Here is a 14,533-nt window from a genome sequence, read left to right on the forward strand (position 1 = left end):
CTGAAGTTATTTTGGGTGACAGTTTGCCACAATTGTGGTCCTAAAGAAATGAGTTCAGGGCCCGGAGAGATAGCACAGCAGCGTTTGCCTTGCAAGCAGCCGATCCAGAACCAAAAGGTGGTTGGTTCGAATCCCGGTGCCTGCCAGGAGATATTTCTGAGCAGACAGCCAGGAGTAACCCCTGAGCACCGCCGGGTGTGGCCCAAAAACCAAAAAAAAAAAAAGAAAAAAGAAAAGAAATGAGTTCAAAGAGAAACCTGACTGGTCAGTTGGTGGAAGGCCCCAAGATTAATGCCTCTGTATAGCAGGTATATAGATATATTTCTGGCAAAAGAGGCAACAGTCATGGTTTTGTGAAGGTCACAACTTCACTGAATTTCTAAGGATACCCAGTCCCCATGGATACAAGTAGGGCCAAGATAAGAAAGGGATATGATTTTATTTATCATAACAAGTTTAGCTTTAAAACACATTAAAATTTTTTAAAGCACCATGATTTACAAAGTTATTCATAGTAGGGTTTTAGACAGATTATGCTTCTGCACCAATCCTGCTGCCAGTGTCTTCTTCCCTCCACCAAAGTTCTCAGGTTCCTCCATGCCCCGCCCCCATCCTTGATAGGCACCTTTCACTTTAAAGTGTGACTATTGTAGTTTGGATCTCGTTTTTCCTCTTGTTGACTCTGGTCTGGATATTTAACTAGACCATCCGCTACACCACTGATGTACTCAAAACAGATTGCATTTAGGAAAAGAGTTTAGGGGCCAGAGAGATAGCACAGCGGTAGGGTGTTTGCCTTGCATGCAGCAGGCCCAGGATGGACGGTGGTTTGAATCCGGGCATCCCATGTGGTCCCCCGTGCCTGCCAGGAGCGGTTTCTGAGTGCAGAGCCAGGAGTAATCCCTGAGCGCCGCCAGGTGTGACCCCAAAACAAAACAAAAAAAAAAAAAAAAAAAAAGAAGGTTAGAGAAGGAAAGAAATAAACTGGAAAGTAAGAAGAGATAGATGAAAAACGGAATCAAGAAGACTCAGATGCATATGTATGTGGTGCAGAGGAATAGTACAGCTATACATATCCCAGCCAGTCAGCAACACTGAAAGCATGAGATTCAAACTTCAACAATCAATCTTTAAAAGGTCTGGGGGTGGCTGGAAGGCCACCTGGGCACAATGGTGGAGGAGAGTTGACACTGGTGGCTGTGCTGGATCACTATATACTTAATGCTCAACTGTGAATATCTTAATAAATCATGATGCTTTAACAAAATAAAAATAAAAAAATTTGGGCCGGGAAGGTGGCGCTGGAGATAAGGTGTCTGCCTTGTAAGCGCTACCAAGGAACGGACCGCGGTTCGATCCCCCGGCGTCCCATATGGTCCCCCCAAGCCAGGGGCGATTTCTGAGCACATAGCCAGGAGTAACCCCTGAGCGTCAAACGGGTGTGGCCCAAAAACCAAAAAAAAAAAAAATTTTTTTTTTGGTTTTTGGGTCACACCTGGAGGTGCTCAGGAGTTACTCCTGGCTCTGCACTCAGCGGTCACTCCTGGCAGGCTCAGAGGACTACATGGGCTGCCAGGATTTGAACCAGGGTCCGTCCTGTGTAGGCCACATGCAAGGCAAACACCTTACCGATGTGCTATCGTGCCAGCCCCCAAATAAAAATAATTTCAAAAAAGGTTCTTGTAGGGACCAGAAAGATAGTACAGCTGGTAGGGTGTGCTTGCCTTGCTGTTGGCTAGCCTGGGTTCAATTCTGGGCAGCCCATATGGCTCCTAAGCTCCACCAGAGAGAGGAATAAACCTTGAGCACTGCCAGTGCGCTCTCCCCCAACAAAACAAACAAAACAAAAATTCTGTAAACATCAGATCTAATAGGAATTTAGTGAAGAAATAAAAACAACTTAAGTCTTATAATTGGTGATCTCTTTGGCTTTTATTATTGTCATACATTGAATTTCGTGTTACCCAGGCCAAAAAATGTGGAGTTGGCAAACATCAGAGTTACTGTCAATTGTTCCAGCTCCCCAAAATGAATGGTATCAGTAGCTGTATGAGAGAACAGAGAAGCTGAAATCAACATTCTGTTAACTTTGGTTCTATTGCAAAAATATTCTGTTCCAGATATGCAAGATGAGTTTTTTTTCAAGGTTGGATCATGATTATACTATCCCTTAACATAGTGACTTAATAAAGTTACTGGCCCACAATAATTGCTAAAGAAATATGTTTTGAGTAAATTAATGCCACAAAGGTTAGTTTGGATTGCTAATCAGAACAGTATTTGCTATTATTTTGGATTTTGGCGTGGGATTTGTACACCCTGGAACAGTTTCTTCTTTCTGCAGCTAGTACTATTTTTTGTTGTTGCTGTTGTTGATAAAGAACATGCATTCTTGCACACAGGCACAGTGGTCCTGGAGAGAGTGGCACAGAAGTGTCAACAAAACTACTCTCAAATGGTGAGTTGCTTCTTTAAGGGGAGATTTTAATTGGGTTGGGTTTTAGTTGTTTTCTTTTTCTCAGAGGAGCCAAATAATTAAGAATCAGAAAATCATTTTTTTCGTTGTTGAAGTTGATAACTTTTCTTTGGAAAAACACCACGCGATGCCCAGGCTATATGTGCTGCTCAAGATTGAACCAGGCTTGCAATCAGAATGGTTGCATTCAAAGAAAGTACCTTACCTTTGCTACTCTCTTCAGTCCCTTGATAGTATTTTATTTTATTTTATTTTATTTTGGTTTTTGGTTTTTGGGTCACACCCAGCAGTGCTCAGGGGTTACTCCTGGCTGTCTGCTCAGAAACAGCTCCTGGCAGGCAATGGGGACCATATGGGACACCGGGATTCGAACCAACTACCTTAGGTCCTGGATCGGCTGCTTGCAAGGCAAATGCCACTGTGCTATCTCTCCGGGCCCCCTTGATAGTATTTTGTAGCTTCCTATACAGTTATCTTCCTTATTTACAAAAATTGCTTCTATTTCTCATCCTCTCTACATGTCTATCTTTATGAGTGGGCATTGTAAATATGCCTCTAATTTGGGAAGAGATATACTTGCATTTATTGTAATACATGAGGTGCAGAAAATCTTAAATACACCAGAGCTTGAGGTTTTGTTGTTTTTATCTGAAAATAATTGGTCAAGAATTTAGTAGCTTTGGGTCTGGCTCGATAGCACAGTGGGTGAGGCATTTGCAGTGCATGTGGCAGACCTGGATTTGATTCTCAGCATTCCACATGGTCCTCCTGGCCCTCCAGGAGTAATTTCTGAGTGCAGAGCAGGAGTAACCCCTGAATAGATGTGGCCCAAAATCAAATCAAAACAAAAACTAATTTAGTAGTGTGGACTGGAGTACAAGGGATAGGGTGCTTGCATGAAGGGACCCTCAGTTCAGTCTTCATCACCACATTTGGTTCCCTGAGCCCACCACGGGTAGTGTGAGTGCAAACACTGCAACATCCTTGGTGGGAGGTGGTGTAGTGAGAATGAGGAGGAAACCTGAATAATGAAAATGTCCTTATTGATAGCTCAAGAGATGAGTCCAACATCCTACTAGATTGGGAGAATCTGGGCAAAAGACCCGTCCACATTCTCTATTCACTCATAATATTCTCTATGAATAGCAAGCAAGGGAGCTGGAAATTGGCTGCAGAGAAGTACTCACTTTCTTGGTTAGTTCCAGTGGCAACTGACCTGGATGGAACTAACTACTTCTTGGCATATAACCCCAGCCTGGGGGTGCTGCAAAGAGATAATCCTTCCAAATGGAGCAATAGTACAATGGGAAGAATGTTTATTGTGCAGGTAGTCAACTGAGGTTCGATCCCTGGTACCATATGATCCCCCCGAGCCTGTCAGGAGTGATTCCTGATCATAGAGACAGGAGTCAGCCTTGAGTATCACACCTCAGAGTGTGGCCCCAGATCAAATAACATAAAACCAAAAAAAGAGATAATTCTTCCAGGTTGATTTTACTCAGCACTTTCCTTTTGAAAGGCCTAGGTCCTTCACTCAGATAAGTGGGGTGAAAAAGTTTGTTTCCTTGGCTCATCAAAGTAATCTTGCTGGGGCCCAAAAGATCAGATTATGCATAATTAAGATGCATTCTTGCATACAGCTGATCCCTGTTTGATCCCTAGAACCACATGGTGCCTGGCAAAGCCTGGTACAGCCCTGGAGGCCCCTGAGTATTGCTGAGGTGACTTAGGTAATTCCCAGCACTGCCACTTCTCACAGAGCTGCTGGTCCAGATGGTAGAAAACCCCCAGGATGGTTTCTAGGTCTCCTGTGCAGCACTGATTCTGACCATGATCCCTCCCCTGACCTTGAAAAAAATTTTTGGCAAATAAATTACTAAAAAAATTGTGGGAGTGGAGAGATAGGTTAGCGAGTTAAATAAGAATACTTGGCAGGTCAAAAAAAAAAAACAAAAAATCGGGCCTGGAGAGATAGCACAGCGGTGTCTGCCTTGCAAGCAGCCGATCCCGGACCAAAGGTGGTTGGTTCGAATCCCGGTGTCCCATATGGTCCCCCGTGCCTGCCAGGAGCTATTTCTGAGCAGACAGCCAGGAGTAACCCCTGAGCACTGCCGGGTGTGGCCCCCCCCCCAAAAAAAACAAAAAATCAGAGCAGTGACAAAAGCCATAAGGAGTCTGCCTTGTGTGCACTAGCTTAAGACAGACCGCATCTCATCCATAGAGTTCCCCAGTTTCCAGGAACTATTTCTGAGTGCATAGCCAGGAGTAACCTCTGAGTGTCACCGTGTGTGTGTGTGTGTGTGTGTGTGTGTGTGTGTGTGTGTGTGCGCGTAAGAATACTTGGTAGGGGATAGAGAGGTGGCTCAGTGGTTGGGCGTCTATCTTGCTTGTGCTAGCCTAGGAAGGAAGGACCGTGGTTTGATCTCCCCCCGGTGTCCCATATGGAACCCCAAGCTTGGAGTTATTTCTGAGCACACATACCCAGAAGTAGCCCCTGAGCATCACTGCGTTTGGCCCAAAAATCAAAAAAAGAATATTTGGCATACTATAGTAAGCTGAGAACCTTCTGCCTTCTGCACCTCAAAGGAAATAGTGAATAGGATACAAAAGCCACCCACAGAATGGGAGAAACTATTCGCCCAATACCCATCAGATAAGGGACTAATATCTAAGATATACAAGGTACTGACTGAATTTAACAAACAAAAAACAGGTGGCCGGAGAGATAGCATGGAGGTAAGGCATTTGCCTTTCATGCAGGAGGTCATTGGTTCGAATCCCGGCGCCCCATATGGTCCCCCGTGCCTGCCAGGAGCAATTTCTGAGCCTGGAGCCAGGAATAACCTCTGAGCACTGCAGGGTGTGACCCAAAAACAAAAACAAAAAAACAAAACAAAACAAAAACAAACAAAAAACATCTAATCCCATCAAAAAATGGGGAGAGGAAATGAACAGTCACTTCTCAAAGAAGAAATACAAATGGTCAAAAGGCACATAAAAAAGTGCTCCACATCACTAATCATCAGGGAGATGCAAATTAGAACAATAATGAGGTACCATCTCACACCACAGAGACTGGCACACATCACAAAGAACAAGAACAATCAGTGCTGGTGGGACGTGGAGAAAAAAAACTCTCATTCACTGCTGGTGGGAATGCTGTCTAGTTAGCCTTTATGGAAAACAATATGAAGATTCCTCAAAAAATTGGAAATTGAACTCCCATATCATCCAGCTCCTAGGGATATACCATGGGAATACAAAAACACAATACAAAAAAGCCTTCCTCACACCTATATTCATTGCAGCATTATTATTATTTTTTTTTTGGGCCACACCCGGCGATGCTCAGGGGTTACTCCTGGCTGTCTGCTCAGAAATAGCTCCTGGCAGGCACGGGGGACCATATGGGACACTGGGATTCGAACCAACCACCTTTGGTCCTGGATCAGCTGCTTGCAAGGCAAACACCGCTATGCTATTTCTCTGGGGATTGCAGCATTATTTACAATAACCAGAATCTGGAAACAACACAGATGCCCTTCAACAGATGAATGATTAAAGAAACTGGTACATATACACAATGTAATATTATGCAGCTGTCAGGAAAGATGAAGTCATGAAATTTTCCTATACATGGATGGACATAGAAACTATTATGCTGAGCCTGGAGAGATAGCTCAGCGGCGTTTGCCTTGCAAGCAGCTGATCCAGGACCAAAGGTGGTTGGTTCGAATCCCGGTGTCCCATATGGTCCCCCGTGCCTGCCAGGAGCTATTTCTGAGCAGACAGCCAGGAGTAACTCCTGAGCACCGCTGGGTGTGGCCCAAAAACCAAAAAAGAAAAAAAAAAAAAGAAACTATTATGCTGAGTGAAATAAGTCAGAGGGAGAGAGATAGACACAGAATAGTCTCACTGGGGCCGGGCGGTGGCGCTGGAGGTAAGGTGCCTGCCTTGCCTGCGCTAGCCTAGGACGGACCGCGGTTCGATCCCCCGGCGTCCCATATGGTCCCCCAAGAAGCCAGGAGCAACTTCTGAGCGCATAGCCAGGAGTAACCCCTGAGCGTCACAGGGTGTGACCCAAAAACCAAAAAAAAAAAAAGAATAGTCTCACTTACCTATGGGTTTTAGAAAAAATAAAAGACTTTATTGTAATAATGCCTAGAGACAATAGAGATTAGGACTGGAAGGACCAGGTCAGGATGTGATGCTCACAACAAAGAGTGGTGAGTGCACTTAGATGACTACACTAACAACTACCATGACAATGTTAATGAGTGAGAGAAGTAGAATGTAGAATGCCTGTTTTGAATACAGTCAGGGGGTGGGGAAAAAGGGAGATGGGGGACATGGGTGGTGGGAATGTTGCACTGGTGAAAGGGAGGTGTTCTTTTTATGAATAAGCCCAACTACAATCATGTTTGTAATCATGGTGCTTAAATAAAGATATTATTAAAAAAAGGGGGGGGGCGGTGAGGTGGTGCTAGAGGTAAGTTGTCTGCCTTGCAAGCACTAGCCAAGGAAGGACTGCGGTTCGATCCCCCGGCGTCCCATATGGTCCCCCCAAGCCAGGGGCCATTTCTGAGCGCATAGCCAGGAGTTACCCCTGAGTGTCAAACGGGTGTGGCCCAAAAACCAAAAAAAAAAAAAAAAAAAAAGAAAAAGAAAAAGAATACTTGGCTTACTGGGGACCCAGGTTTGATGCTGACACTATACCACATGATCCTCTAAACAGAGCTAGGAGTGAACCCTAAGTACAGAGTAGTCCTAGTCACCACTCTTTTTGTTTTTGTTTTTGGGTCATACCTGGTGGTGCTCAGGGGTTACTCCTGGCTCTGCACTCAGGCTTGGGGACCATATGGGATGATGGAAATGGAACTGGAGTCCATCTGGGGTTGGCCGCGTGCAAGGCAAAACACCTTCCACTATGCTGTTGCTCTGACCCCTAGTCACCACTCTTATGGCCCCTCCAAATCAAACCAAAAATAAACCTAAAAAATAAAATCTTACCTCTAGTAATATTGTTTTGCCAGACCACATCTCCAGAAAGTCTTAGAAACACAACAATCATTTTTCATTCTGGTAAAACAACTACTAGGAACGTTCCTGTAGACACAAGTTATATATTAAAATAGTATCTCTACAAATGGTATATTAAAACAAGATCTCCACATACAAGTAGTAAGTATAGGAAAGGGGCCGGTGAGGTGGTGCTAGAGGTAAGGTGTCTGCCTTGCAAGCACTAGCCAAGGAAGGACTATTGGGTGTGAGCCAAAAAACCAAAAAAAAGGGGGGGGGGAGAAAAAGTGATGTCATTACTTAGAGCCTGTCAAGGGAAGACATTGCTACAAGATTTTGACTTAGAGGTTACAGATTTTGTGTATGTGTGGAGGGGAAGGGGCAGCAGCCTTAGCCTTTGGAAAGCAACAGCACTTCTCTACTTCTGGCAACTAATAAATGTCTCCAGACATGGCCAAAACCTCATTCCAAGTTGAGAACTACTGTTGTAAACTAATCACCAAGAAATGACAAAGGCCCCAAGTCCAAATAGCCCTATAATATTCTCCCTCCAAAGACTCCTTTTTTTTTTGTAATAAGTTTTTTTTTTCTTTCTGGTTTTTGGGTCACACCTGGCAGCGCTCAGAGTTTACTCCTGGCTCTACACTCAGAAACTGCTCCTGGCAGGCTTGGGGACCATATGGGATGCCAGGATTCAAACCACCGACCTTCTGCATGCAAGGCAAATGCCTTACCTCCATGCTATCTCTCCGGCCCAAAAGACTCCCTTAAGTGATTTTTTGAAATGGACTTCCCCCTAGAAATAAGATAAAATTAGGTAGTTTGAACCACTCATATTTTTATAATTAAATGAGAATAACTGAGATGTATTTCTTTGGAGGCCATTGCCATTATGCTTTGGTTCTTTACTTTTTGGGGTCACACCTGGTGATATTAGGGCTTACTACTGCCTGTCTGCCCAGGGGTCACTCTGGGCTGTTCTCTGGGGACCATATGGGGTATAAGGGAACAAACCTGGCTCACTGTGTGCAAGGCAAGCATCTTACCCACTGTACTAGCTCTCTAGCCCTATATGCTGTGATTCTTACTAGATGCCTGCCTGTGTCTTACTTCCGTCAGTGAAAGACCTTCCATAGATGTACTCAGAGATTTGAGAGTATCTCTTGCAGTTGGGAGGGTGTATGTGAGGGGAGGCAGACTGTGAACTTATGTCTCATTCCTACATAGAAAATAGAGGAGAAGAAAAGCACTGGCAATGGTATGAGCAGCAGAGCTGAGGAATGTTGAGCTGCCCTAGGATGGGCCTGTATGCGCAAATTTGTCTGAACAAGAAGAGCAGGAGTGTTTTGTGTGGATCGCAAAGAACAGCCTGAAGAGTATCAGTAGGCAAATGAAGGACCAGAGAGAGTGAGTAAGATTAGGCACTTGTCTGGAGCCCTGCCAGGAGTGATCCCTGAGTATAGGGATCAAATCAAACAAAAAAATGACCAACCTAATTAATCTGGACAAGACCCTTTACTGCTAGTTAATTTAGACAAGACCCTTTACTGCTGGAAAACTGTCAAAATAAATATCCAGGGACTGGAGCACAATGGTAGGGTACTTGCCTTGCAAGTGGTTGACCCAGGACAGATCCAGGTTTGATTTCTGTCATCCTATATGGTTCCCAAGCCTTCCAGGAGCAGAGCCAGGAGTAACCCCTGAGTGCTGCCAGGTGTGACCCAAAATCAAAAAAAAAAAAAAAAAAAGAAGGTGACATTAAATATCTATTGGCCTCAGAGTGTAAACATCATCTGGAAGTAAAAGTAAAGAAAACTTTTGGGCCCGGAGAGATAGCACAGCGGCGTTTGCCTTGCAAGCAGCCGATCCAGGACTAAAGGTAGTTGGTTCGAATCCCGGTGTCCCATATGGTCCCCCGTGCCTGCCAGGAGCTATTTCTGAGCAGACAGCCAGGAGTAACCCCTGAGCACTGCTGGGTGTGGCCCAAAAACCAAAAAAAAAAAAAAAAAAAAAAAAAAAAAGAAATAGTTCTGTGGTCAGTGATTACAAGGAGTAAAATGTCCCTCTTCTCCAGCTGGGGACAGTAAGCCCATGGCTTACCCTGGGGAGGAGGCCCTCATCTCTGATCCAACCTGTTCTTCCCAAGTTAGTAGCCAGAACACCAAAGGGAGAGAGAGGATGTGGAAACAGAAAAGTTTTTTTGTTTTGTTTTGTTTTGTTTTTTGGGCCACACTTGGCGGTGCTCAGAGGTTACTCCTGGCTGTCTGCTCAGAAATAGCTCCTGGCAGGCACGGGGGACCATATGGGACGCCGGGATTCGAACCAACCACCTTTGGTCCTGGAACGGCCGCTTGCAAGGCAAACGCTGCTGCGCTATCTCTCCGGGCCCAGAACTTTCTATTTCTAAGGGGAACCAGAGAACCCATAGAACCTGTGTGAATATGACATAAGACCTATATCCATTGTATAAGTTTCAAGGGATGATGAATGATAAAAATGAAGTTTTGGTTTCATTTAAAATGATACCCCTGGACCAGAGAGATAGTACAGGAAGGAAGGACTTGCTTTGCATGTGGCTCTGTGGGCTGTGGCCAGCACATCTGGTTCCCAGACATGACCAGGGTTGACTCCTGAGCATCATGCCAGTAATGGCTTCAAAATACTGTTGGGTATGGCTCATCATCTCTCACCCCCAAATATACCCTACTGTGTGTTGAGTGTGTTGGCTATTAAAAAGTAGGATCTAGAATAGGATTAAAAGCATGCTCTTGAATTTTTGGTTTGTTAAGTCTTTAGGTCACATCTGTGGGGCTCAGTTTATTCCTAGTTATGTGCTCAGAGATCACCCTGGATGGGTTTGGGGAACCATATGAGATGCCACAAATTGAATCCAGGTTGGCAACATGCAAGGCAAGCACTCTACCTACTATACCATAGCTCTGGCCCCTGCACTTGAGCTCTACAGACAATGGGCACTGAATCTATTTGTCTTCAGAGAGCTGAGTAGGGCACAAAAAGACAAGGAAGTTCCTTCGGAAGCTTAGTCTCAGGTTTCACCCTCAGAATTCTGTACCTATCACAATCAGTTATGTCACCAAGAGACTTACATAAGCAGACCATTTTCAGGAGGCTCTGTGATGATTTGCTCTCATGAGCTTTCTGTGCTTTTGAGTAAGCATTAGAAGCAAATCCATGTCACCTATGTTCTTCAAGTGTAGAAACACAGGTAAAGCTTCCATTTAAGATGCTGAAGGAGGGGGGGGCCAGAGAGATAGCATGGAGGTAATTGTTTAAATGCCTTTCATGCAGGTCAGTGGTTCGAATCCTGGCATCCCATATGGTCCCCCGAGCCTGCCAGGAGCGATTTCTGAGCATGGAGCCAGGAGTAACTACTGAGCACTGCTGGGTGTGACCCAAAAACAAACAAACAAACAAACAAAAAAGATACTAAAGAAGGGATAGAAGTTGAATGCAGGGGCTCTCTCTTAATTAGGCTGTTAAGAAATCAGAGTTTGTCTGGTCCCTGTTTGGCAGATTCAGAAAACATTTTACATAAGCTTAATCAGGCTTAAAGACAGCCATTTGGAGAAAACAACTTTATAATTCAGCTCAGAGAACAGAAGCTGATTTATAAACCACGATGTGAATTTGCTGAGAAAAGCTTTATAGCTGGTATAACTAATACCAGCCTTGTGTTTTAGACAGAACTTCTGACTGGGTTTGCTTATTTATTTCAGACTCCTTGTGTGATGGGAAGACTAAACTACTTTAGAATAAAGAATACCAAAATTTTAACTTTATCAGGGTGTAAATTCAATAAAGGCAGAGATATTTGCCAATGAAAACCATGGGAGTAGATTATAGTAAGTAAGCAATCAATAAATGCTTTGGTGAATGACACTTTTTTTTTTTTTTTTTGGTTTTTGGGTCATACTTGTCAGCGCTCAGGGGTTACTGCTGGCTCTGTGCTCAGAAATCGCTCCATAGGGTGCTGGGACTCAAATCAGTCTGTCCTGGGTCGGCTGCATGCAAGGCAAATGCCCTACCGCTGTGCTATCTCTCCGGTCCCCTGTGAATGACAATCTCAATGAAATTTTTGAACCTTGATATTGGTCCTGCTCATTAGAATCTGTAGTACCTCTCCTGGAAGGGAGAATCCATAATACAACTTTGTTAGATGATGTGAGTTCTAGACTGTGGACCCCTCCCTTCTTTTATGACAACATCATCAGGGAAGGTGACACAGCTTATAGATGTGGTGGTGATGAAATTTGGGATCCACCCTGGCCTCGATAGCACATTTACAGACCTTCTTACAGGGTGACTTTTTCTTCCTTTCCTTTTTGTTTTTAGACCACACCTGGTGATGCTCAGGGGTTATTTATGGCTTTGCACTCAGGAAATCACTCCCGTGGGCTCAGGGAAATATATGGGCTACCAGGGAATCGAACGCAGGTCTGTCGTGCAAAGCAAGGACCCTACTTATTGTGCTACCGCTCCAGCACCTTTTTACTTATTTTTTAAATTTTATTTCTGGGTCACCCTGGGCACCATTCAGAGTTTACTCTTGGTTCTGTGTTCAGTGATCATTCCTGGAGGCAGTTAGGGTTCCATATACAGTGCTGGGGATCCTACTGGTATTAGTTGCTGGCTTGCAAGGCAAGCACCTTAAATCCTGTACTATCTCTTTGATGCTTTCTTTCTTAAAAATCTTGTCCCATTTTTCTGAAGGTTCTAATTTGACATTTTGTTGGTAACTGACTTCCAGATCAGGCAGGGAGTGGAAAATGGAATTGTGTTGGCTTATCTATGTTTTTACAGATGCCTAGGTGTGGCATCTTTGTGCAGGTGTGGATTGACCCAATGTTGAGTCCCGAAGCAGGAATATAGGGTTATCTCTGCCTTTGGACTTAAAAAAGCCCTTAATAGACTATAAAGCAGAGAACAGGTTGCTAGTGACATCTCTTGTGAACTCCTGGGGGCTGCAGGGGCCAGTAGCTTTGCCAGGAAGAAGTACCAAGTGAGGCTCAGAGAAGCCACCTCCTTCCTCTGCCTTTGAGTGGCCTTTGCAACGCTGCCTTAGTTATTAAGAAGTTCCCTTAGAGCTTGCAGTCAATCGATTTTCTATCGATTTATCGATCTTTTCCCACATTCAGAGAGGTTTTTTTTGACCTCTCCCTGCTTGATTGTGAGGTCTTAGGTGAAGAGCAAAGCTGGGGTGGGGGGCGGATTGGATGCGCCTTGTAACGGGAAACTGAGTCATCACACGGGTGTCGGTCCAGTGCTTGTCTGGTTAAGCCTTCCCTGCTCCACAACTGAGTCGGGGTCACCCTGGCCTTGTGCACTGGGCCTTGGGATGCACCTTGGGGTTCCACCTTGGCCTTGGGATGAGGGGTACAGCCCCTTGGGTGGAGGACCGAGATGCACCTCCATCTTTTGCAACGGCCTTTTCGAACTCTCATCCTTTCTCTTCCTTCCACACTTGAGGGTCCCTTCCCGACCCGTCCTTTGCACCGGGAATCAGAGAGGCCCAAAGTGGGAGGAGGAAAGAAAGGTGCGGGGCCATTCTTAGCCTGCCACAGAGTCCAGACCTCCCGGTGGACAAACAGGCCGAGCGCCAGGACCCCCCCCCCACACGCGGGGCTCGCCAGCACTGCGCATGCTCCGGCGAGCCCACTTCGTACGTCACATCCGGTCCCGCCCCCGCCGTTCTCCTCCCGCTCGCCGTTAGGGAGGCTCCGCGTCTCCATCGCCGCCGCGTCGCTCGCCGCTCTCCCCGCCTCTCCGCCGCCGCCACCATCACCGGGGGCACCCTAAGGGGGTCGCTGACCGGGCTGGCCCCGCGCCCCAGCCGACGACGCTTCAGCCGCCTCCCGCCCGTGGTGGCCGCCTCGGGAAGACGCGCGCTCGCCGCGGCCTCCCTGCTCGCCCACTTGCCGTCGCCGCGGGTCCTGGAGAAGCGGCCGCGGCCGGGGAGCGGGGCGTCGCGGTTCCAACGGTAGGGGAACGACCGCGGGCGTGTGCGCATGCGCGGGCGGCTTGCAGGCAGCCCGGCCGCCGCGGACCTTCCTGCCCGCCCCCCGCGCCCCCAGCGCCCGGCGTGCGCCCCAAGGGCGTTCGCTGCACGCCAGGCCGCTGGAGGGGGGTCGGGACGGTGCAATGCAGATGGGGGGGGCCCTCCAGTTTGGAGCGCTTCCCCCCCTCCCTTGCAGGTGCCCGCTTTGCAGCCGAACCCCTGTGCTCCTGCAACCTGCAAGGGTGTGTGTGTGGGGGTGTGGCAGGTTTCGTTTTTTTTTCTTCTTTTTTGCAGCCCGAGCTGCTGCTGGATCTTTGGGCCTCGCCCCTCCCCTCCCCTCCCCTCCGAGGGGGGAAGGCCCGGCTCCCCGCAATTGTTTGCTGAGCGGCCACCTCCCTTGCCCCACACTTCCTTCGGGGCTGGGCTGGGCGGGTGAGGGGGTGAAGCCCAAGTAAGCAAAGGAAAAAAAGAAGTGGGGGGTATGGTTTATTCCTGGCTCAGGAATAAATGCATTTTTTCTCTTCCCTAAGGTCATGTGAGACGAGTGGTTGCATGCATGCATGCAGACTTCCTTAAAATCGCTCGGAGAATGTGGCCAAATTGGGCTGCTGTCGAGGCCCGGGCGGGGTGGTGGAGGGGACCCGTGGAGAACGCACCCCGCCCTGGGCTTAGAAGGCCCAGGAGTTAGGGGGGCCGAGTTAAGGTTTATTAGGGGCTCTAGGGTTTTCGGGGATGAGATGATCGGACACGAAATAGGTTGACCCACTTGCCCAGTGGGAAGTGGGAAAAACACACACACACACACACACACACACACACACACACACACACCAAAAAGCAAGCATTTTTTTTAATCGATGAAAAAAACAAATCCAGCTAATCGACTTTGAAGACGATAGTTCGTTGTTGCCGAGTTTCCCCCCCCCCCGGGGGGGGCTCTCCAATATGCGGGGGTCGGGGCCTACGCATGTGAAAGTTGGACTTGTTCCTTGACCTCCGTCCGTGGAGCCTGCAAATCTGAA

The 14,533-nt window shown here is 46.8% G+C and overlaps 1 protein-coding gene across 5 annotated transcripts in view; it reads left to right on the forward strand.

Annotated features, from left to right (window-relative positions):
- Positions 1 to 13,203: 13,203 nt before the first annotated feature.
- FAM13B (family with sequence similarity 13 member B) overlaps positions 13,204 to 14,533 on the forward strand; it is an 84,912-nt gene continuing 83,582 nt past the window's right edge. For all 5 annotated transcript variants that reach the window (XM_049785993.1, XM_049785996.1, XM_049785995.1 and 2 more), the window contains exon 1: positions 13,204 to 13,493. The gene's annotated coding sequence lies outside the window, so the exon portion shown is untranslated. The remainder of the gene's footprint in view (positions 13,494 to 14,533) is intronic.

Source organism: Suncus etruscus, chromosome 14, assembly GCF_024139225.1.
Source record: "Suncus etruscus isolate mSunEtr1 chromosome 14, mSunEtr1.pri.cur, whole genome shotgun sequence".
NCBI lineage: Eukaryota > Metazoa > Chordata > Mammalia > Eulipotyphla > Soricidae > Suncus > Suncus etruscus.